General features: G+C 35.4%; 1 protein-coding gene and 1 non-coding gene across 2 annotated transcripts in view; both read right to left on the bottom strand.

Annotated features, from left to right (window-relative positions):
• KCND2 (potassium voltage-gated channel subfamily D member 2) overlaps positions 1-25,277 on the bottom strand; it is a 476,478-nt gene that overhangs the window by 70,407 nt on the left and 380,794 nt on the right. The window lies entirely within an intron of this gene.
• Positions 6,822-6,929, bottom strand: LOC112209875 (U6 spliceosomal RNA). The gene has a single exon (XR_002944868.3). It is a non-coding gene; the product is annotated as a U6 spliceosomal RNA (small nuclear RNA).

Here is a 25,277-nt window from a genome sequence, read left to right as displayed (position 1 = left end):
AAGGTGACCCTTTGTGCCTCCCATCAATCTATGCAGGTATTAGGGGCACAGAGCAATGCATGTTTAAATGAGCAAATGAATAAATTAAAGAACCCCTTTTTGGGTACTAAATTTAGCATTATTTAATTCAGTTATGAAATGGACTTTTCATGACTAAAGGGAACAGAGAAATGGAGAAAATTTTAGGTCAAAAAAAGAAGCTTTTAAAAAGAATGTGGAACTTGGACTCCATGGTTATTTTTACTGAAGCAACAGAACCTCAACTTCCAGTGCTTGGTTAGGGAGCCATTTTTTTAAGCAGGGAAGAAATAATAATTAAAAGAGCCAAAATAATTATGTGCATAAAATATGCTGTCTATGCATTTAAATACATGCAGGATTGTCTTCTTTTGTGATCCATTTCAAATCCCAATGTCTCATTTTAAAAGGAATCATGTCAGTTCCCTTTTCAGTCAAAAGATTAAACCATTTTAATTTTCTGAGGGAAGAAGCCCCCAAAGCCACATAGAATTTTTAAATTCTGCCCTAATATAAGCTGAATTCTCCAAAATGCCTGCCTCTGAGGTAAACAGAATCCATTAAAAAGTAGTTATTAAGCCCTGTGAACAGAAAACAATATTAGAAGCCTAAAAATGATAGCTTTGGGGCAACAAAACTCATTGGAAATAGCATATAGAAGCAGAAACAAAAAAGGAGAAAGATCCTTTAGTATAAAAAAAGATTATGATGAAAAATATAACTAATTAGCATTTTCATTGTTTCTTTCAATAAAAATCTCAAGAATCTTTATGGGACAAGTAGGGTGATAAAATAAAGCCTCAGGGTAGGCTACCAGATGGAATAATATATACACAATGAAAATATATCCAAATATGGAAAGTTCACTGTTTATGTAAGCAATGTAATTGCCTCATCATGTTGTCTGTATATATTCTGTACCACATTTAGTATCTTTGAAGAGTTTAATGTTTAAGAGCAATATCAATATTTTAGAAAGTACTGTTACCTTACAAGTATAACAGTAAAGTCAAGTACAGTTGGGTCAAGCTTCAGAACTCTTTATGTTGTGAATGTAAACATATACACAACTCAAGCTGAAACTGGACTTTATATTCACAATAAGCCCCCATTGAGAGAGAATGTGTGTGTGTATATATATATACTCACACACCCACATTATATATATTGTAAGTGCTATAGATACATGAATTGTAAATGTACACACATATGTATATGTGTGTATGTGTATATATGTGTGTGTAATGAACTTTAATGTGTATATATGTGTGTATGTGTATATATATGTGTGTGTAATGAACTGTAAATGTATATTTACATTTACATACATACACATTTACATTTTGTATATTTATATGTGTATGTATGTATATGTAATATTTATATGTATATTTGTGTATGTATGTAAATATACATTTACACTTACATACATACACATATGAATGTGTGTATATATGTGTGTATGTGTATATATATGTGTGTATGTGTCTATATATGTGTGTGTGTGCGTATATATATATATATATAAATAATCATATCTACGGTAGAAGAGCTCCGTGGATTAATAAACATACTTTTACAGTACTGAGTCCTATAAAATTGAATGCATACAGGAAATTGGGAATGCACCATGCTTATTTAGATGCTAGTATAAATGTAAGCGATGTTCTTGCTAAGGTCAGAACCCCCTAACCATCTCAGAGTTTATGTTCAAGAATCATTATGATGTTTAAATGTAACACAGTGAATATATTCTCTTCTTGAAGGATCAGCCTTGGTCTCAATTCATAAAAGCCATCTATTCCACTGACAGTTCCACAAAAATGGCCCACAAATTAATGATTATGTTTTCAATAAAGGATATAGATGCAACATTGATTAAAGTATACGGACTACCGATTAGTCTCATGAACCCTAAAATAACAGTTGCTATACACGTTCTTACTGACCTAGAAATAAGCTTGAATCTCCTTTTAAAACATAAGCCTACATTAGGCACCTTAGGAATTAAATATCTCATTTATATTGCAATCTTCTCCTTCAGATGCTAGTCTTTGAAGTAACAGCATTTTGAAAGCAAAAATGAAAGTATTAACACCACATGTAATCATCAGAGGTGATGTCTCAAAGACTGACAGATTTCATCTGATTTATACTCTTGATGTCTTCAGAAGGAGGGGATCCTATGTTCTATCTTCTGGATATTCAGATTTCTATAATTTAAAGTAACAGTTAAATTAGCATTGAGTATTTTATATATATATATTTGAATTCTTACCACCAATGGTCACAGAAACTCAACAGCAGATCCACCTCTATCCTCAACTATTTCACAAAGACTAGCTGGATATGGAACCTTTGGGACTCACAAATGGTCTGTTCATCACCTTATTTTATAACTCTCCTCAAGTTCTCATCATCAGTTTCTTGGTTTACTGGTTTACTCTTCCCTGGTACTGATTCATTCCAAGGTGACTGGCTACTCAAAGACCCCCTGATGTGAGTCATGTAAATACTTTGCATTTCCACTTATTCACAGATTTTTTTTGGTAGCACTGTCTCTATTGCACTGTCTCTAAATTCTAGCAGGTCCTTTACTTGTGATTCCTGCCTTTATTCCATTCCAAAGACTTTGTGCTAGTCACCCTCTGCTCTTAAGTCCTGACAGGCTGATCACTGATAGAGTTCCCAAGATTAAGAATAGCAGTTTTCAAGTTACTGTGATTATACACTTACTTGATTTTTCGTGGGTATTACCCATTGGGTTTAATGAATGTTTATTTAATCAGGACTCAAATTCACTAGTTATGATTTTATGATCTCAGGTTTCTATCCTTCAACAACACAGCCAATTAGATCACTTCAGATAAGTCCTTTAAAAGAAAGTGCATGTTTAGTTCTTATGTAGATTGGGGCTACCCAGATGCCTTTTTTCTTTTTCCTATCCAGCATCATCAAATGGTTGTATTAGTTAGCATTTTGGTCATTACATTTCGAAACAGGCCAGAGATGCAAGGGAAAGAAATGGTGTAAGAAAACAAGCCTGGTTACCATGGCAAATAGATGTACAGTATTTCCCAGAAGAAATGTAAATCATTGATCAGGATTTTTGTTCACTTCATAACTCATCTTTGATATCTTGAAATATATCTATCTTAATATGAATCAGATTATAATAATCAATAGAAATATGAAGTTGTGGCCAATATACAATAACTACATTCTAAAATGAATAAATATAGTTTTGAGCCAGAGAAAGAAAATACTAGACAGGTTTCCAAACTATATGGATAACCAAGAAATACTAACAGTCCATACAGTTTAAAGACAGCTAGGAAATGAATTTGGTGCAATAAATTCAGTGATGCAGAGCAGAGTATGGTGGGACTGAGTGATGTCTAAACTGCAACTAAACATGGTAAAATACATCCAAAATGGGTTTACAATTAATAATTAAACATTCATTTAATTGCAAAAATAAAAAGGAAGCATTTAAAAAAAAGATTCCACCCTACCACAAAGTTAAATAAAATTATTTCAACATTGACAAGAGATAAGAAGATGGCTAAAATAATTAAACAACAGCCATTTGTTGAACATCTATAAATGCTAGGCTGTTCCTTGTGCTAAGAATAGAAAGAGAGGTTGGGCACGGTGGCTCACACCTGTAATCTCAACACTTTGGGATGCTGAGGCAGGCAGATCACTTGAGGTCAGGAGTTCAAGACCAGCCTGGCCAACATGGCCAAACCCCGTCTCTATTAAAAATGCAAAAATTAGCTGGGTGTAGTGGCGTGAGGGAGGCTGAGGCATAAGAATCGCTTCAATTCAAGAGGCGGAGGTTGCAGTGAGCTGAGGTCACACCACCATACTCCAGCCTGGGAGACAGGGCGAGACTCTGTCTCAAAAAAAAAAAAAAAATGAATAGAAAGACAAGTAGGAAGACACTATGCTCACTTATAAACTAGTCAAGGGGACAACAGCTTTATCACTCATTATAATACTATGATAAATTAGATAATTGAGGAATAACAAAGTTTTATGCAAGCATAATAACCTGAGAGGTCATCCTATTCCTGACATCTACAGTTCTAGCTGCCTGCACACAGGCCTGAGATAGAAATAGGTATGTATTATAGCAAGCAGGAAGTCTCTCTATAACTCATTCTTATAAGTATTCCGGAGACTTGGGCATATGCTTCATATAAACATGCATTCACCATTAAGAAACAGTAGAAACTTGGCAGGATGCAGTGGCTCACGCTGGTAATCCCAGCACTTTGGGAGGCCCAGGCAGGCAGATTTGAGGCCAGGAGTTTGAGACCAGCCTGGCCAACATGGCGAAAACCCATCTCTACTAAAAATAAAAAAATAAAAAAAAAGAAAAAATTAGCTGGGCACGGTGGTGCATGCCTGTAATCCCAGCTACTCGAGAGGCTAAGTCACAAGAATCACTTGAACCCAGGGGGCAGAGATTACAGTGAGCTGAGATCACGCCACTGCACTCCAGCTCGGGGGACAGAGCAATACCCTGTCTCTAAAAACAAACAAACAAACAAACAAAAAGCAGTAGAAACTCAATAAAGAATGATAAAGTTAAAAACCCAGGAAGTTAGCAAGCCGCAGTAGTATGAACAGAGTTGAACAATTTGCAGTGACTCTAAATTACTAGATAAGAAAGTTGAGTAATTTGAGAGACTTGTAAGAAAAACAGGAAAAGAAACTCACATTTTCAACAAAAGCTGCAGGTAGGTAGAAAAAGTTTTTTTTTTTTTTTAACTTCTGTTGGAGGCTGGAATAAGATGAAATTTTAGTGAATAGTAATTATAAAACTTTAGTGAAAATCAAAATAATTGCTTTCTAAAGTGATGCATGCTTAGGGCCTATTTATTTTGAATCAATTGTATTACAAAGGTATACTTTACTATTTTACTTTTTTGAGAAAAGAAGAACTCTTCCCCTCCAACACACACTCACCTGGTAGAATATAAGTAATGTAAAGTAATACAAAGTTTGAGGACCTTGGCCTTATGGGCACATGTGTTTGACCATGACATTAGATGTTTGTGAAACTGCAGAACTAAGTAGACATGCCAATAAATTGCCTGAAGGATGCAGCTGTATTTTAAAAATAAGAGTTGGGAAAATTTAATATCTGGAGGGATTAGGGTGTTTATCTGAAAATATTTATCTAAGAAAATTCTCAGACTCAGAATATAGCTGTGTCTACTAATGGCTTATCCCTCAGGAAATTCTATATAGAATTTGACATGCCTAAACCTGCACTCATATATTCATTCATTCATTTATTCTTCCGCCAATTTACATTTATTTAATTCATACCGGACCCTCAGGATACAAAGACACGGTTTTTCAAAGACTTTAAATCCACTCCCTTAGACTCACAGGTAAAGAGTCTATTGCAATGCTAGTGTGATAGGGAACTAATATACACAAAGCTCTCATGGCTGTTATTGGAGCAGCGCGTAGATCAGGCTAGCCTGTGGCAGGTCATTTAAGTAAGACTATCCACAAATGTCATCTGTGTTTACTTTTGTAGGAGAAGAAAGACAGTTAGGCAGGTGGCTGGGCATAGTGGCTCATGCCTGTAATCCCAGCACTTAGGGAGGCTGAGGTGGGTGGATAACCTGAGGTGAGGAGTTCAAGACCAGCCTGGACAACATGGTGAAACCTCATCTCTACTAAAAATACAAAAATTAGCCCAGCATGGTGACGCATGTCTGCGTCCCAGCTACTTGGGAGGCTGAGGTAGGAGAATCGCTTGAACCTGGGAGGCAGAGGTTGCAGCGAGCTGAGATCACATCACTGCACTCCAGCCTGGGTGACAGAGTGAGGCTCCTGTAGAAAAAAAAAAAAAAAAAGAGGCAGGTAATGAGGGGAAGGCTGGAAAAAGGCATGAAGGAAAGATTATTCAACCTTCAAAAACTCCACGTGATTCAGGATGCCTGGACTACAGATTTGGAAAGGCAGATGATAGTGGATGCCATCACTAGGCCATGGAGGGCATTTTATGCCATACTGAAGACTTAGGATTTATTTTGTAGGCTATGAAAAACCACTGAAAAAATTATAGCAAAGGAAGGACATAATGAGATTTGCATTTTAAGTTTATTCTGGCTGTAGTAAGTTTATTCTGGCTGTAGTAAGATGGGAAACCAGCAAGGAGGTTGATACAACATTTAAGTGGGAAATAATGATATGGAGAAGGAGGATGGATTTTAGATTTGCAGCACGAACATGACTTGGGAAACAAGTAACATTGGTGGATGAAAAAACTGAATGTACCAATGATAACTCCCAGGTTTCTGGTTTGGCAAACTGGTTGGGAAGCTGTATTCCAACTATCAGTACAAGAATAAAAGAAGAGAATCAGATTTTGAGGGAAGTAAAATGAATATAATTGCAAACAAGGATTTGGGAAGTTACAAAACATTCAGTTTGTGTTAACTAGAATGCTTCTGTATTGAGGGATCTGGAGCTCAAGAGAAGGATCTCATGTTAGTTTACTAGTGCTGCCATAACAAAATGCCACGGACTGGATGGTTTAAACAATAGTAATTGATTTCTTACAACTCTGGAGACGAGAAGTCCAAGATCAAGGTGTTGGCAAGTTTGGTTTCTTCAGAGGCTCTTTCCTTGGCTTGCAGATGGCTGCCTTCTCGCTGTGTTCTCACGTGGTCTTTCCTCTGTGCACACACACACACACATCCTTGTAGTCTCTCTGTGTGTTCAGATTTCAAGAAGTTTCAAACTTCTCTCTCTCTTTCTTTCTTTCTCTGTCTTTTAATATGAGACACTTCACAGATATGCATGTCAACCTTTCACAAGGGCTGTGCTAATCTTTTATGTATCCTTCCTATATTATTAGTACATGTGCTGCCAAAGAGAGCAGAAATTTCCTCTTTGTATAAGGACACCAGTCAAATGAGATGAGGCTCCTCCTTTATGGTCTCGTTTTAACTTATTAATCACCTCTTTAAAATCCCTATCTCCAAATACAGTCATATTTTAAAATACGACTAGGGGCTAGGGTTTCAACATATGAATTTCTAGGGAGACACAAATCAGCCTATCACAGATCTGATCTGCTGATAGATCTGGCTCATTGACTATAGTTGGTAATTTAAAAGCGTAACAACAATGGATGGTACACCCAGGGAGACTGTGAAAACTAGGGGAACTTTTGGCTGAGAAGGAACCAGTGAAGTGTTATTGTGGACGCAGAGAGAGGAGTTAACAGAGCTATCTACTTCAGAGGGGCCACAGCAGTAGATTACTTAGGAGAAAACTGTGTTATAAAAGACAACAAAGGCATTTCAACAGGTAGGAGGGGTCAGTAGGTTTCATTACTCTGAAAATGTCACCAACATGTCTGACATATATCCATTGTATACAACATCAAAGAGTATATTGATAATTGTAGTGAGAGTGGTTTTTGGAGTAGAATTTTAGAGTTTGAGTGAATGAATCATAGGAAGTGAAAAATTTTCCTTTATATTGGAGTGAACTTTTCCTTTATGATTTTTTTTTTCTGTCAGGAAGAAAAGGAAGGAGTAACAGGACTCAAAGAAATATTTTCTAAATAAGCAGATGTCTACATTATTGTGAAAGAATCACTGAACAGAAGTAGGTTGAACATACGATAGAACTAGGAGATAATCCATTAATGAAGGTCCCTGAGGAAGCAGAAGGAGATGAAAATAAAAGAACAGGTGAGGACAGGCTTTGAAGGAAACAAAGACTGCTCTTTGAAGATAGGAAGACCATGAGAGGCTTAGATGCAGATAAATTTACAAAAAAAAAAGGGTGGGGATAAGTTGAGGAAGTTTTAGCAAGCATGTTTTGAGGAATGAGAGATAATCAACTAAATCATGAGATCATTGCTGTGTGATTATTTCTTCTACCCACTTTCAGTGGAATTGAGTGAAGAAGGAATATGTAGAATGACGCAGGTTTGAGGGTTCTAATTGGGGAAATAGATCAAGGGGCAGAAAAAACTGGCAAAACAGTGGTTGAAAGGGTGCAACATTGGATATAAGCTGTGTCTAGTTTTTAGTGGTGAATGGGTCACAGATGTGGATGTTAAAATGCTGTGGAATGATGATAAGATCTGGTATAGAGAGGAGTCTCCTATGTATGACAGTGGTGAGGAAAGGATTGGAGATGATTGAACAGCCTGGTTGCCTAGGAAGTGAGTTGGTTGCTGTTGTACAGTGAGTTGGCTTATTTAATGCGACAAATATTTACTGAGTGGCTCCTGTATCCAGATCTCAGGTAGATCATCTATGGCAGGGGTCCCCAACTCCCGGGCCGTAGACCACCATCAGTCTGTGGCCTGTTAGCAACCAGGCTACATAGCAGGGGATGAGCAGGGGGCATATGAGCATCACTGCCTGAGCTCCACCTCCTGTCAAATCAGATTATCCAATCAGAAACAGCATTAGATTCTCACAGTATGGCAAACCCAATTGTGAACTGTACATGCAAGGGATCTAGGTTGCATGCTCCTAATGAAAATCTAACTAGTGGAAAAACTGTCTTCCACGAAACTGGACCCTGGTGACAAAAAGGTTGGGGACCCCGATCTATGGCATTTGTGGAGAATTTTATGGCTAGCACACTTGGTAAACAAATTCAAAAGAAAACGAATCTTATCTCATTAAAAATGAACATATTTACATGCACAAACATAAGTTGGAATGGGGAAATTTATGTAGTTGGAAAATAGCTATTAAATGTAAACAAACATAATTATAGTGTAGATTAAGGACTAGCAATCTTTTCAGAGGTAATAATAACACCAATGTTGTACATTCATCCCTTTTCTTTCTTTCTTTTTTTTTTTTTTTTTTGAGACGGAGCCTGGCTCTGTCGCCCAGGTTGGAGTGCAGTGGCCCGATCTCGGCTCACTGCAAGCTCCGCCTCCCAAGTTCATGCCATTCTCCTGGCTCAGCCTCTCGAGTAGCTGGGACTACAGGCACCCGCCACCACACCTGGCGAATTTTTTGTATTTTTAGTAGAGACGGGGTTTCACCGTGTTAGCCTGGATGGTCTGGATCTCCTGACCTCGTGATCCACCCACCTCGGCCTCCCAAAGTGCTGGGATTACAGGCATGAGCCACCGTGCCCAGCCCTATTCATCCCTTTTCAAAAGTCAGACCCTAGGAAGCTGGAGGGAGGTGGGGCATGGTTTTACAGTGAATTTCTGATTTCACACAGGGTGATAAATCAGACTCTTGGGGAAGCGGGTGGTGGCTCTGGACAGCAGCAGGAATGGGGATCCAGTTAGCAACAAATCCATGGACCTATGACAGGCTGAAAGCCCACCCCTTCTCCATCTTTGGGAGGTTGCCAATGTCTGATTTAACACTATCGAATGAATGATCATTGAAAGTAAAAAATAACTATCAACTAGCAGAAAATATAAATGGTAAGCATTAGCACATATTTCACATGTTTATATTTGGTTCTCAGATTGACCTAGAAAACGAAGTCTGGGAAATTCTATACGATCCTGAAAAAATGATACGCTGGTCTGGATGGTAGAATAAGTTGGAGAAATGTTTAAGCCAAAATGCAGTCTTACCAATGACTTTTTATTTTATTTTATTAATTTTCAGTATTTTTGGTATACAGGTGGTTTTTGGTTACATGGAAAAGTTCTTTACTGGTGATTTCTGAGATTTTAGTGCACCCCTTATCCTGAGCAGTGTACACTGTTCCCAATATGTAGCCTTTTATCCCTCACCCCCTCTAAGTTCAAGAAGACTATGGTCCTGCAGAAAGCTTTATATGTAATTAACACATCTTTATCTTTATCTTTATAGGCAGTAGACTCATCTTTTGAAACAGATTCCATTAAGAGTGAATGTGTACCCTCCCTCTAGCCTTTATTATTACTGTTTTTGCTATTACATGTGTTAGTGTATGTGAATTTAATGCTTAAAAATGTATCCGATTGGCTACTATGGAAAAAGGTTGACTCATAAGAGTTTAGCACGGGTTAAGATCTGAAAGTTTTCTCCCAGCCTCTTATCACTGGCGCAGACTTCACAATTCATGGAAGCCACCAGTGAGATGATATTGCCTCAGGCAGTTACTATTTTTATATTCTATAACTCGAGGAGCTCAGGGTTTCGGAAATCATTAAACTTTTTTTGTCCTTTTAAAGTTGGAGACAGCAATTGTAGACAGCCTTCCAGTGGGTTATCTTTTTGTGTCTCCTTACCTGTGGAGAAGCCTATTAGCTGGGATATGTAGTTAAATAGCTATATTTATATATATCCAGGGCACCAAGTCAAAAAATGTTGGCAATAATATTTCACCATTCATTATTTTTTCTTCTGATTCTATCAATTTATCTAAATTCCATTGTTTATAATAGTCTGGCCAGTTAAAAAAATCACAGGGTTACTTCAAAAGCCAAATAAGTGTAAGCTCTATATTCCTGTTTGCATGATAATTTGGGTGAACTTGGAGAAGGACATGGGAAAAAATCAAGATATTTATTTGTACTCTATACACAATTTCACTCTTGAACAATTCATTACTTCTTGGACTTCAGTTTTAAACATGTGAGATAATGAGGCTAGACTATCACCATTTTTTTTCCTCTTGGAAAAAAGCAAGCTGAGCAACTCTGTTTGTTAAGCCCTATTTATTTGTTTCTACTAAGATCCATTTTGAATGTCTTAATATTTTACAATTATTATGACTTCCCTAAAAGGAAATAACTCTATCAATCCATTTATACACTGAAAGTATAAAGAATAGACAGTTAAAGTTCTTCCTTAGAAGAGCTGTTTAGAAACAGGATCATCTGTAAAACATTTTTTAAAGGAACAGATCAAATTTTGCAACTGGTCCTAGATAACAAAGAAAAATGCTAATGTAGTGAAAGACAAAAGTGAAATGATTTGGTAGCTCTATCATCATAAATATCAACGAGCACTGTAATTTTAATGTTGCTGAAATTGGCACTAGGACATTATTGATTTTCTGTATCATCTAATGGTTTCCTGCAAATATCTTTTATAAAAGTGCCTTATATTTCTTCTTAATAATCTTTTCTCGAGTCATATACTATCAAATCCTGCAGAGTACTATTCATTCAGCAGTAAGTTAAAGTCATTAAACATATTTCTATTAAAATTTTATTAGACCTGAACTAATATCCTGAAACTGATGCAATGTAATTTTACTATTCAACCAACCACCTTGATGTTTTATGTTAAGAAACATTTTGAAAAATCAAAAAAAAATTAAAGGACAATTCGGATGTATTAGAATTTTGTTTTCTGGCATTTTTAATGCAGGGATAATTATTTTAAAGGCCTGTTGTTATAAAGACTTTCCTTTCTCAGAAAACCCTTTCACTCTTTTTTTCCTCCATGCCTTCACTTGGGCAAAAGAGGTATTCTCAGCTCACGACTTAGTGAAATGTGTTTTAATTTTGTTCAATTCCCTACTGCTTTACATCTTGACACAGAAGAATTACTGCATCACACAGTGTTGGAAAGATAGGAGATAGAATATAATTACTGAACTTTATGTTACCATCGACGTGTGAAATTTTTCGAGGAAGAAAATCCATTCATTTTGATAATATAAGCACACTGGTGAAATGTGCAACCTTGTCCCAGTTTTTAATTTTTTTTCCCTAGTAAGCCATTATTTGAGAGTGCTTCAGTGAATTTTGATTTTATTTTGGAGTTACGAGATGCACATATTTTAATGTGTGCATGATTCCTCTGAGTTACTCAGGTATAATAATAAACTTTTTAATGAGATATTTAAATGTACTCTTTTTTTCTGGCTTCTGGTTAGGGCTGTCAGAATACAATGAGTTTACTTTGGTATTACATGTTGTCTTTACCTTCTCACACCTGAGAAGAATATTTGTTTCTTGTGAGGGAAAAAAAGCTGAGATCAGGGTAGAGTGACATGTCTGTCACAACCATCTCTTTGTTCTCTTTTTATTTTTACTCTCCTACCGCAGCTCAATAATGAGACAAGTTTGGGCATATTTTTGTCTACTGAGTAGGGACAGAAATTAGATTACTATGAGAAAGATACATTTGGTTGAAGAACTCTAATGCCTCTTAGCTAAAAAGAAAACCATGAGGGTATGTCTCTTGCTTGCCAGTATTTCTTAATACCACTCTTAGGAATGGAATATGGGGCTGGGGGCTCATTAATCTCACTCAACTTGGTGCTTCCTAGATTCTTATGACATACATGCATCGATCTGATCCAGTCAGATGCCACTCCTTAGATTTTTATATACATACAGTATGGGGTTCATATTTTTCTTCTTTCTTTTATTACTGTAATTATTGGAGATGAAGATGAGATAAAGACAACTTGATACCCCAAACCTTGATCCCTGGATGGCTGCAAGGATTTTGAGACCACTTTGAGGCTGTGTACAGAAGACTTTATAAGTACATGTATCTACAGTTTTCTGGGGAGGTACACGGTTTTTATTAGAATCTTAAATGTCTCCCAAAGTTAAGAATCTTTGTAAATGGACCACATCACTCTAACTGGCAGCCATACTATGTTTTCATTATCACATTTAAAATAAGAAATCAAACCCTTTGCTATAGTAAGAGTCTTATTCCACCACAGGAAAAAGAGGCTAGACTTCAAATAAATCTGCTACTTTACACCCAAGAAGTGACTGTTGATTGAAGTTCAGCTTGTGATGTACTTCCTCCTTATGAAGTCTTTTGCAAGACTTAGAGTCTCTTTTTTCTGTTTATTTCCTTCTGTCTCTCTCTCCCTCTCCTCTTACCCTTTCTGCAATTGTTCTTTGATTCAGTGTAGATAAAAAGAATAAATTTGAGAACTGAGATATATTGAATAAATTTTTACCTAAAATTTCTTTACTCTTAATTTCCTAACTATAGAGGTTTTGTATTTTATTTTTTATTTTCCATTTTTGTTTGTTTTCCCTTGCATTACTTAGAGAACATATATGAGTGGCAAGTAAAAAGAGGCAAATCAAAGCATTATCCTTTGATGGAGTTTGTTGTTCAGTGTAGGAGCCTAGTGGTTAGAAGTTAGGCTAACTGTGCTAATTTAGCCCAGCAAACTTAGGGTTGGGTCCAGAGGGCAGGCCTGAGCGATGCTCTTGACAAGGAACAAAGAAATAGCAACATTCTTACTTGTATCTATGCTGAGTTCTCACTGAGTAAATACAGGGTAAAAAAATTCTAATCTGAAGTTCTCAAGGGTGGCCTAAAGTATCATTTACATTCCGTGGCTCTATTTTTATCAAAATTGTATTATGTTCATACTAGATTATTGATTCTTTAAGTAAAACAATGGCATCTTTTACCTTATTATCTTTGGAAAGAAACTGGGTCCTGACACATAGGTATTCAAAACTGGCCAATCACATTTATCTTTCCTTTGTGGAAGGGATTTGGTATTTCTCCTTGCTGATTGTGCTCTTTCTCTTTATTCCTGCTTCTCAATACCATAGATCACAATGTTCTTTAGATCTCAAATGTCCCCTCTTCCTCTCCCTACCCAAAAGGGCATACTTACAATCATGGCTAACAGTTTACCAGATTGATCCATGATGTAAAATATTTCATGATATAATGCTGGACAGGCATGATGCACTCACGTGTAAATACTTGTCAAACCTACTTGATCTTTCAAAATAAAGTCCTTTAAATTTTTTGAAAGACTTACCTACAAGAATAGTTTTCTTAATAATTACGCCCTCCCCTCCAGTACTATTTTTTGATTGATTTGAAATTTTGTCTAATCAAAAACTTAATATTTAATACATTGTTATTTGTAAAAAATATGGACCGTATTTGAAATATTATCTTTAATTACTAATGGAGCATCTGCAGATTTATACCTGATTGGGTGTGCATGTTTATGAATTACTTCCCTATTTGTTACTTGAATAATTGTGCTTGTAATAAACAGATACAGCCACAGAAAGATCCAATCTACTTTGATCATTGCAAAATTATTTGAGGAAAAAAAGATGGGTTGTGTGAGTCAATTATCGTAAAGAGAATGTAAATTAAATGACTTTAACAATTTCTTTTAGATTGGTAAAAGCAGCACAGAAAATCTCCCAATTCTCCTTCTTCCTCTTTAACTAATTTTATGTTGTTTTTATTGCTACCAGTCCACAGGCATACACAACACCCTGCCTTCATACCCTGAAGGAATGAAAGCTGTTGACATTACTTGGAAGAAAATAAAGAACTTGAATCTGTTTTTGTGCTATACAGGTATTCAACTCGGTAAAATAAAACTAGTTAATGAGGAATTAATTTAAGATACTGAAAAGTGCATTGATATATCAAGTAAATTTGTACTTGTGCAATAAATTAAGCTTAGAGGTTGCCTAAGAGAGAGGTAAATATGTCACATTCAACTTAAATATCTGGTGTATTTTAAAATTTAGACCTATAGAAAGACAAAAATAACTGCCAACTCATCAATCACCCAACTCTTAAACAAAATCACATTATTTCAGCAATTATTCAACGGTTTTATTTCGATGATACACAACAGTTATTTACTTCCACTTCAATGTCCCTTAAATATCTACTTGTTTGCACTATAACATGAGCAGCAAGAAGTCACTAGGTTTATAAACTAGAGTGTCACTGTACTTTTCTGGAAAAATAATCAGCATTTTGGGTCCCTGGGTTTTAAAATCTGGTTAAGTAAACCACATCATCGTGGATTTTGTAAAATGAAAAGCAATAAGCCAGAACAAATTGTAATTAAATACAATATGCTATATCTCTGAAGATAGTCGTATGTTTTATTTTTCTCTGGATTAGATCTGGGACTCTAAGATGTTAACTTGGTAAATATTTTTCTACTATGTGGTTTGAGCATTATAGTAAAGTTTACCTAACTCCACACATCTCGCCTACAGATTTCTCTGCTTAGAATAATTACTGAATCACTAATGTGACAGCCAAAGCATCTGGAAAGCTGTAGATGCAACATGGAATCAAAGCTTTAGGGACTGGAAGAAAATCAAGGGTTCATAAATTCTGTTTTCTCGCCAACATAATTGTCCTTGACACATGTCCTTATAATTTTACTTGTGCTTGAAAACCTATAACATAAAACTATCTCAAAATATTGGGAGTTCTATCTGTGGCCTCTGCTAGTTAGATAATCATTATCTTTTAAATGTTGATGGTAAACATGTATTTTTTGTTGTTTATATCTTCCTTTCTCCCATTCTCTTTTCCTTCCTTTCTTCTTTTCCTCCCTTCCTCCCTTCATTTCTTCTCTCCTATTAAATAAGTTATTATATGAATTATACCATAAGTATAGCAGTGTATTACATTCAAAATACCAAGATACAAATTTGGATCAGTCTGGTGAAGATTTAAGGCATATGTATAATTTTACATGTACTAATGACTATATTCAAAGCTGCTGATGGTTGGTTTATAAAGTAATTTGGCCAAGGCAGAAAAATACATAAGCAGTGTGCCAAATAAGCAAAAGCAGTTGTTTCTAAAGCCAAAGACATATATGATGAAAAGAAGGCCGAAAAACCAACCAACCAACAAAACTAAAACACAGAAACAGTGGAAACTGCCTAAGATTAACCACCCAGGATTCAAAGTGTGTGTGTGTCTGTGCACACGCGCACGCATAAACATGCATGTATATGCCTTCACAAAAGTGTCAGTTTGGGAAAAGAGATTTGGTATTGAAAGGAAGGCCACCACTCTAGGTCATTAAAGGTCATGAAGAAATTACCTGACATGCTTAGACCTCTTTTCTCCTATGCAAATATCCTGGAACTATAATTGAATCACTGAGCACAAGTACTCTAATGTGCCTAGAATATTAACTGTGGCATATAATAATGGTGAGGAAACTAATTGGAGTTTCTTCAAAGATAGGAAAGAAACTGCAGCTGAATGTTGGGAAATATCGTGGTGCATGTTTTCACTACAATCTCTCCTGTAGAGACATTATTTTGGAATTGTATCCATGACATAGTATCAAGTAGAAACACATGTCGTATTACAGAAAAGTAATCATGTAATCATCTGTATGTAAGCACATTTTTGTGAGCATAGAGAAAAATAAGAACTATAAATATAGATTGGTTAGTACTGGTTATCTCAGGGAGATGAAGCCAGAGTAGAATGGTGGAGGTAAATTATTATTTCTTCCTTATATCTTGTATTTCTATTGTTATATCTATCCTATAATTAAATAATTTAGTAATTTTAAAAAGTGAAAGTTAAAACATTGAAGTTTTTAAGGTTTCATTTATCATGTTTAGCAAAACCATCATAAAATTGGAAGACTATCATGAGGTGTCATCTTTTTAATTATCCCATTATTTCAAAAAACTAAAGCAGGTGGGAGGCATAAAAATCACTGTGAAAAAAAATCTCTGCATTTTTGTTATTTTGGTCTTTTTATTGCTGATTGCTCAACTGATCATAAGCTAATCTCATCTATAACCTCTTTTTTTGTTGTTGTTGTTAATCTAACCAGTTAAGTGAATTCTGGTAGTAAGACATGTAATAATATTTGTACTAAGAAAATGCTTCAAGAACGCATAAGAGGAAGAAATTAAATTACGTTCAACCTACCATGTACCGCTACATGGTACAAATGTACCCTTCCAAATGATACTGTACATCAGATATTTGTCTAGAGGCACTTGTTGTGTTGCAACGGAGGTCAGGCCCAGAGGATTTGGAGAGCTGCATAGGACAGCTGAGGATCAATAAATAGTTCTAGTAATATTCCTGCTTAGGACTCTTATATACAAGGGTGAGGCTTCTGTTGAAACGTTTTCCTAGCCTGAAAGCATTCAGATGAATCAACCAATGTGCTGGCAGTCATTTAGTGAGTTCAAAAGCATTGGGATCTATTGAAGAAAATGAGCAGGTAACAGAAATCAGGATCAGGCACAGATCTTTACTCCATCCTCACTTTCCAGCTTTAAATCTTTTTCTTCGGAGCTTTTGTTTTGGTAGTTGATTTGGTGCCTAAGCCGCATTTTATGCAGGTGGCTGAGTTATCTGAAGTAAGAAAGGCAAAGAGAATTTGAAGAATAATTTCATCTTTATTTAGGAACCAAAAAAACAAAGAATAAATATTCTATTTGATATGTTACTTCAGTGTGCTTCCCCTCACACATCACAAATAGCACACACATTTTATGTTCTTTGTAAAGCATGGCTATTGCAGAGACATGCAATAGAGAGATCCATTGTGTAGAACTGCGTCACAAAGAATGGAATGTAATCTTATCATTGAAGTATTGTTCATTTGAGAGATATGCTGGGATAAGATATGACTTAGTTATGTAGAACTTTCTGATAATAAAAATGACAATTGTTATAATGAGATTTTTTTTACCTGATTAAAAACAATACTATTCTAAATGCTTGGAGGCATTTAGGAGAAGATTATAGTGCTTATTCAATTAAATTTTAGTAAAAATGTATGGCCACATTTTACCAGCCCTCTCTTTGGCAAACATTGTGTAGACAAGGATAAAAACTATAGGGGAGGAAAAATTTTACCTCTACTATCTTGGGATTTTTCAGCTGGGCCTAAAAATTAAACAGATCTAAGATTAACAGGTGAAAAGCACACAGATTTACTTAATATAAGTTTTGCCTGACATGGGTGCCCTCATAAGGAAATGAAGAGCCAAAGAATTGGCAAAACCTAAATACTTTTATAATAGGTTGAAAAAGGAAAGGCAATTGTACAGGGAGGATACCCTTTAGTTTAATGTCCTGCTTTCAGGAAGAAAAAGGGGAGGCTCATGGAACCCTTTGTGTACTTGCTGTTTTGTTTAAAAATACCTGTAGCTCAGTGTTATCCTAATGTCAAAATGGCATATTTTGGCTGTAGCATATTTTGCCACCCTTTAACATTCCAGGCACTACTTCAACAATGGGAAAAACTGAAAGGCCACTCACAGAGTAGGTTACCCTTAAGAGAGTCTTCATCATATTATTTAATTTTCTCAGAAACATGTAACAGTGCCATTCACTGAAAACCTGAGTATTTCTCACAGACCTCCTGCTCTCCTTTCTTTTTTTTTTTTTTTTTTTTGAGACGAAGTCTAGCTCTGTCACCCAGGCTGGAGTGCGGTGGCGTGATCTTGGCTCACTGCAGCCTCCGCCTCTCAGGTTCAAGTGATTCTTGTGCCTCAGCCTCCAGAGTAGCTGGGACTACAGGTGACTATCACCATGCCTGGCTAATTTTTTGTATTTTTAGTAGAGATGAGGTTTCACCAGGCTGGTCTTGAACTCCTGACCTCAGGTGATCCATCTGCTTTGGCCTCCCAAAGTGCTGGGATTACAGGTGTGAGCCACAGTGCCTGGCCTCCTTTTTTCTTTTACTGAGGTGAGTTCATCCTCTAAGCTTCAGGAACCTATGGCCATGACTAATAATCACGACTAATGATGCATTAGAATATTTTATTATTTTAAAAAAATAACAGTTCAACTGCTTCTTGACTGTAAAGTGTTAGAGAAATAGAGGTTTTGGTCTCAGCTTCCAGGAGCAATACAGATGATCCATTTGGGTGATTAGGAGAGTCAACTCTCTATTCCATTTCCCGATTCCACATCATTATTTAGCTTGAGATATCAACCCTATTGGGTATGATGTTCACTATTCTGGTGATGGGTACTCTAAAAGCTCAGACTTCACCATGACACAGTTTATGCATGTACGAAATCTGCACTTGTTCCCCTTAACTCTATAAAAATTAAAAATCAAAAATAAAAATAAATAAAAGCCTTATCTACACATCATTTGAAAAATTACCTCATTTAAGATAGGACTTAAAGAAAGTAATATTTAACACTCTTTCTCTTACCCATCTCAATTTCTAGAAAAAGACCTATTGGATGGTTTCTTTTTAAATGCTGGAGCTAGAGGGAAGCTATGCAATAGGAATATATTTCTTACAAATAAACCATTAACTGAGGCCAAGAGCACTGTATTCCTTGATTGAAACTACACAGCATGCTATAATACAACCTAGTCTTCCTAAAAATCTTTAATGACTTTATACTAATCCCATTGATACTTTTGTACATAGGCAAGCCTTAATTCATATAATGATGTGCATTTGCACATTTGAATATAATGGTTTTTCAAGACCATCCTGGCTGCCCTATCCTCATCAATAATAATGGCATGGTTTATGTTTATATAGCAAACTAAGGCTAAACAAACTTAACATAAAAGTTATTTCTATTGAAATCCAACCAAATGGAAAGAAATAGGAGGTAATAATATATAGGGAAAATAAATGATCCGTTCTTAATTGAAGATTCCTTTCCACATTCACTTTTGTTTTAGTTAGAGAAAAGACATTTTTCTTGATTAGGAAGCTTTCTTTATATAATCATTGTTTCTCTTTTGAAAATTAAAAAGAAAGAATGTATGCATTTTAGTCATAAGACTGGATGTTCACTGGTAACTGCTTTTAATTGGAAGAAAGACTTCAGAACTGACGATAGGAGTCAAAAGTTGCTTTCTTCCTGGACATCAGTTACCAAGTTTAAAATAATAGTAGAATCTGGATAATATATTTGAAAGTAGCAGTAAGTCATGCCCATATGTTGCAGAAGGGGGAAATTATGATAACTTATTACATTTCTTGTAACAAATATATTAACCATGCCCACCCATAACATCCCACCCACACCGAACCTACAGAACCTGCACGTCGTCAGAGGTGATGAGTATTCTTACCGGTCTCTGCGGTAACTAGAAAATCTAAAAGTAATCTTTCTTGCTATATTTTCCTTAATTAAATTTGACTCTTGAACAACACAGGTTTGAACTACGTGGGTCTGCTTCTATGTCTATTTCTTTTTCAACTAAACACACTAATTACAAAAATGTATTTGTGGGATGCAAAACCCTACTTTTCCTACAGGCAGGTTCTGCGGGATTCTGCAGGGCCGACTACAGGACTTCAGTATGTGAAGATTTTGTTATACGTGGGGTTCCTGGAACCAATGTCCCATGTATACTGAGGGATGGCTACAGTTTTATGTTTAAATATAAATGTCTCATTGGATTGTCATAAGAGGACAGTTGCAAATTTACTTAGTATTCTCTACTCCTGGTATGCAATGAACACTACATCTTAATCAAAGAAAACTTACACAATTGCAATGTAAATGTATGAGGTAACCATGCATTTATCAGTAATTTTCCACTATTGTATATACGGAATTTAAATATGACACATAATTCCACACACAAATATTTCTTTCCAGATGGTGGCTTTGATATTGCCGTGTTTGTTAGATTAAGGACTCTAGTCAAGGAGACTGCATGGTTGTGTTGTCTGTAGCAGAATTTTGACTCATAGTAAAGGTTAATAAAGAGTTTGGAAGAGGGAGCTCTCCCCTCTTAGTCCTATTGTGGGATGATAGCTGGATCCATTCATCTTAGAGGTAGAATCCAAAGACGTGCCATCTATATAACTTTGCACAAGTGAAGACATGGCAGGACCAGAGGGAAACTGTGAAGTCTCTTGAGTTTGAATGATCTTCTCTGTTTCTCCTTTCCCCTCCATTGGTAGTATATTTGCTGCTTCTCCTTTTGCACTCTTGACCCCTGAATTTTAGGCACCCAGGACTTTCTTGTTTTCTAACTCTCTAATCCTAACAAAAATTTATTGTTCAGTTAGTTACATACCGAGGACTGTTATGTATAAAGTTAGGAAGATTCAAATTTGTTTATATACTTTATCTCTCCTAGGTGTTTAAGTTTGAAGGAAGTTTAGTTCATCTTTTTATTTTCTCAGTACTCAACACAGTTCTGCCAGTATAGACCAATCCCACAGTGCCTAACACGCTTCATAATTGTTGAATTAATGTGGGTGTGTGGAAGAAGTACATCTTCAATTAATGCATTGTACTGACAATGTAACATAGTATTTTGATGTAAGGCAGTAAGATGATTATAATAATGATTAAGAGAATGAATACCAGTCCTTGGCATGTTGGGGCTAGTTGCTGGTCAAGTGGTAACTAGCTGTTTGGAAGTAAATAACTGGGACCTTTTTCTTTCAAGGTTTGAATGTTGGTGTCTATGATGGTGCTGCTGATGTGGATAATGATTTCATTTTCATGTAGTGTCATGGAAAACAGTAATGGTGGAAAATAAAGCTCAGAAAACTGGTCTAATGAAGGGAGAATAATATTGAAAACAAACAAGTTTGGTTCTTTAAAATCATGCTAATTTCAATCACTTATGTGAACTGCTTGCCACTTATGCTTAAATCCCATGTCACTTACTAGACATTGCGTATATCATAAACAACTGCAAAATTAAATTTATTTGATTAAAACAATGAAATAACGAATCTGTTTTCATGTTTTGGGGCTTATTCTGCATGGTGGTCTTCATCTAATCCATGAAAGAGTACAAATGCAGAGATTTTTCTAGATGTTGAAGATACAGCAGGAACAGGGGAGACTCAATTTCTCACTCGCTTGGAGGTTAAAACTATCACTATTGATAAGCCTTCCTTTCTGGAAAAAAAATTACCTCTTGTGTGAAATATCAAGAACCCACGTGCAATTTTCTTCCTGTGAAGCTGATTAGATGTATTAATCAAATTCTGGTGGAAATTTGGATTAACTACTAGGTTAACTAGCATACAGACCAGAAGCTAAATTTATTAGCTTCTCTTAATAAATTTACTTATATATGCTAGAAAAATCCTTTAGAATGAGTTTTATTGGTCAAGAATAAATCTAGGTAATATGAATTTTCATAAATCTATTCACTATTGAAACTAGCCACAAGGCAAAGCACATGGATAAATGACATAAATTAAGAGTAAAATCTTCTCTCTCTTTTTTTTTTTTGAGATTCAGTCTCACTCTGTTGTCCAGGCTGGAGTGCACTGATGTGATGATAACTCACTGCAGCCTCGACCTCCTGGGCTCAAGCGAATCTCACTCCTCAGCCTGCGGAGTATCTAGGATTACAGGGGCACTGCCCCGTGAATTTTTAACTTTTTTTTGGTAGAGATGGGGTCTTGCTATGTTTCTCAGGCTGGTCTTGAACTCCTGGAGTCAAGTCATCCTCTTGCCTTGGCTGAAATTACAGCTTTGCTGGGATTACAAGCATTAGCCACCTTACCTGGCCTCAACTTGCTGTTTATGAAGGCCCTACGGATAAGGCTATTTCACACTAGCATGTACACAAATAGTTTAATCTTTTGTGCGAACTAGACCCTGTTATAACAGAGGCCTAAGGGTAAACTCTTCTACCTAGCAAGAGCCAGCTATAGACCCAAATGAGGGCCAGTATAATAATGGCAGATAAAATCTGATATATATCTATATAGATATAGATATATAGATATCAATGCCTGTTTTCACGTCTGTTATGAGAAAGTCATCTGCTTATTTATAATAACATGGGTTCAAATTATTCTTTACTGTTTTTGACCAAATTTTTAAAAATGGTGTTTGTTTATTGGAAATGAACAATCATCCTAGAATTTGCAGTGTGAATGCAAGGAACTTAATTCCATTTCCATGCATATCTAGTTTAGTAACAATGTCTCTTCTTGACACACGGCTATAGCTGTTTATTTCTTCTACATGAATAACTTCCCCAAAACAGAATTGTTTTTCTTTTTTACCCCCTTTAAAAGGCAAGTTCTGTTACAAAGCTATTTTCCTCTGTCTTTTTGCCGAAAAAGTTTTCTTGGGATGTGAGTTTGCTGTATTTGCATGTGTGGCCCAGAGGCCTCATACAGTCTCAGCTGGATAGGTCCCTTGGAAAGAGAAATAGCTAACATATCACATTTTATGATGAGGCTGCCAGATTGTTGTTCCCCTTTATACACCTCCTAGTCATTCTGCACGAGGGACTCCCTAGGGTGAATGTGAGAGATAAATGAGGTATTGAGGGGAATAATAATTTTGCACAAGGTGAAAGAATAAAGGAAAAGTGAAAAACATTCCTGCTTAGCCACAGGATAAGTCATATTAATTAGTCTGCATATGACACAACTCCACAAGTGGAAATGAAATTTATGAAAAGGGAACCATAAAATGGATACACCTCATAGATAAATATCACTTGAGTGCTACACTTCACAGGTTTTCCACATTGTATAAAATTACTTCATTATTCATGACCTTATTAAAACACATTATAGATACACTTGGATATGAATCTTAATCTCAGTATGCTTTGTGTACTTAGAAATATATGGAAAGATCCGTTTTTACCATTTCCAATTTAGACATTTGCTTTACAGTGACGAATTATAAAAGGAAATAGTCTTCCATGTTTCATTTGGTAAAATACCTATGAGTCAAGTCCAGTCCACTGTAATATAAGGAAGCAGTGCTATGCATAATCTAAAAAGCACAAACACACATTTGCCTTTAGAGTATATCCTTAAGTATTTTCGGTATGTTCCACCTTCTGAATTTTGCTTGGCTTAGGATGTTAAAAAAAATGTATTTATAAGTATATCACAACTGATGGCCAGGAACGCCAGGCCAGCCATGAAAAGGGATATGGGCTAGTATAAAACTTCTTTCAGTATTAAATACATAATATAGATACTGCATATGTCAATAAAGAGTTGATAGAATACTAAAAGTTCTCCTACTTTATTAAAATACTTGTATAAAAGAATGAACTAAATATAATTTTAAACAAATGGATACTTGTATAAAAGAATGAACTAAATATAATTTTAAACAAATGAAAACTCAGGAAAGCTTGTAGATTGAGTGTATGCAATCAAGGCATGGCTTTTCTTCTTTAATTTTGACCTATTTGATTAGATTGACTAGAAATATAGATGTACATAATCACAATTATTATTGTAGGAAAATGATAGTGCTTGTTTTAGGATCTTTAAAATTAGAATGTAGATAAATTATTCATACTAAAGAAGGCAAATTTTTCTTCCTCTTTTCAATCATTTTTGGGTGAGTAGTTTTAATTCATTGTTTTTTAAAGGTGCTTTCACAAATGTGTGAGAAAATGAGTAGGTCATGAACAATCTAGAATCAAGTTTAAAATTTGACTTGGTTTATGTACATTTTTGTAAAAATACTTGAGCACGAGAGTTTGCTGGAAAACTCAATGCTCTTTAAGAAATATGTTTTTGCTATTACTATATTCCCCTTCAACTACTGCATATAAACAACTTTATCAACAAACTAGAGTTCTATTTCTTTAAGATTTGCCTATATCAGCATTGTTTCTCTTCTGTGATGAAAGGAGTAATCACTATAGTATAATAATTATTTTTTTTACCAAAGAGTAATTAGGAATGCAACCCTGAATAAGTAATGGTGTGTAAATTACTGCTGGTGTCCCAAGGGTCCTGTAGCTCAAACATTCTTCTTTTCAAAAGTTTTTTCTTTGATTATTATGCCTCATTTATGCTATCAAATACAGGACTCATCCCTTTTTTATAGCTGATACTGCCTCTTTTGGTGTAAAGTAATTGAAGTTTATTTACTTCCTGGGGGAAAAAGTAAATTAAAGAATTTTAAAAATATTCTCCCTTTAGAAAAAATTCAAACTATTTTTCTAAATATAAAAATGAATTAACATGTATAACCCTTGTGAATTTACAAAAATCCTTTCCACCAAGACAATTATAAATATGGTTGTGGATGATATTCTGTGTTTTAGGTATTTATTTTCTAGATTCATTTAATGCATTTTTGAATAGGTAATACATACACATAATATCATGTTCAAAAAGCACAGATGTGTGTAATAAGTGAATATTGTATTTCATCTCCTTCTCTGGTACCATTGTGATCATTTCTTGTGTATCCTTTTAGGGATAGCTTATTTATATAAAAAATCCATATGAATGTATGTGTGTATATCCATATTCATAGCTGTGTTTATATTTATATCTAAATATCTATATCTCCATCCACTAATGATTATGTACTCCATACACAGTTGTGCACTTTATTGTAGCACTTTACTGATTTGCTTGGCATTGTATCAGTACATATTTTGCTGTCTTATTCTTTTTAACCATTGCATATTGCTCCATTGTAATTATTTGAACATGCATTACATATACAATGCATAAAATTTATCTAATAGTTTGATAATCCAGTCCCCCCATCTTGTTGAATATTTATGTGGTTTTTAACCTTTTACTATTATAATCACTTCAGTAAATATTCTCATACATGTTACTTCACAAA

The sequence above is a fragment of the Pan troglodytes genome, chromosome 6 (assembly GCF_028858775.2).
Source record: "Pan troglodytes isolate AG18354 chromosome 6, NHGRI_mPanTro3-v2.0_pri, whole genome shotgun sequence".
In the NCBI taxonomy this organism is placed as follows: domain Eukaryota; kingdom Metazoa; phylum Chordata; class Mammalia; order Primates; family Hominidae; genus Pan; species Pan troglodytes.
Note: the sequence above shows the minus strand (reverse complement) of the source record. Positions and strands in the feature narration are given on the sequence as shown.